At 39.9% G+C, this 976-nt stretch overlaps 1 pseudogene; it reads right to left on the bottom strand.

Moving 5' to 3' along the window:
* Positions 1–484: 484 nt before the first annotated feature.
* Positions 485–706, bottom strand: LOC124512708 (uncharacterized; annotated as a pseudogene).
* Between the last annotated feature and the right edge of the window lie 270 nt (positions 707–976).

Raw genomic sequence — 976 nt, 5'->3', positions numbered from 1 at the left:
TTCATTGACACTAGAGCTCAATTTCGTTAGAGCTCAGGCTGCAGGACACTTCATGTTTGGGGTCGGGGGAGGTGTGTGTGCAGAGTTAATCCATGCAGACAGACCACCTGTTTCCTCCTGCTCTGGCTTTGCGGTACAAGTTGGGGTACCTTGAGGAAAAGATGATTGTATTACAGCTGAGATCTTCAGGTTTGGCTACTTCTGTGTGATACAGCAATTAATGGGTCATACGTAGAAAGTGGCTAAGTTTTGTTTAAAAAACAATTTCGTTAGGGGCGTCTGGGCGGCTCGGTCAGTTAAGCGTCCAACTTTGGCTCAGGTCGTGATCTCAGGGTTTGTGAGTTGCAACCCTTTCATCGGGCTCTGCGCTCACAGCGCAGAACCTGCTTGAGAATCACTCCCCCCCCCCTTTCTGCCCCCTCCCCTGCTCACTGTCTCTCTCTTTCTCAAGATAAATCAAAATAAAAGGAAATTTAAAAAATAAAAAAGATTTAATTACTCAGAAGTAATTTTTATCTTAAGTATAAATTGAAGCAAAAGAAACAAAATAAATAGACTGCTTCCCTTGCCCCCAAGACAAATAACAAAGGAAAAATCCCCCTACAACTTAAATGCATGGAAGCTGTTAGTACTATGGTAGGTTACAGCCAACATACGATGGGATCATTTGCTACACTTGATCTTAGCCAAAAGGCCGAGAAGTGATTGATGAGATCGTTTGCTAGAATAATGCATGCTACAGCTTTTAGTTCAAAATTTTGAACTAGTGATTCAGAAAGAAAAAAAAATAAAGGAATGCCTACTGTAAATTCTGGTTTTAAAACTGTTAAAGGTGTGTTTTATTATTTACACTTGTATGTTGACAGGAAAAATGGGTCACAAGTGTTCTCTTGAATATCCTTTCTAATCATCTCATGACACTGAGTAAGAATTTTTCCTTTGTTAATAGACTTTTGTTTAAAAGAAAGTCTGTCAC

The sequence above is a fragment of the Lynx rufus genome, unplaced genomic scaffold, assembly GCF_022079265.1.
Source record: "Lynx rufus isolate CCGP_SWC_20201006 ecotype Redwood Valley unplaced genomic scaffold, mLynRuf1.p SCAF_17, whole genome shotgun sequence".
In the NCBI taxonomy this organism is placed as follows: domain Eukaryota; kingdom Metazoa; phylum Chordata; class Mammalia; order Carnivora; family Felidae; genus Lynx; species Lynx rufus.
Note: the sequence above shows the minus strand (reverse complement) of the source record. Positions and strands in the feature narration are given on the sequence as shown.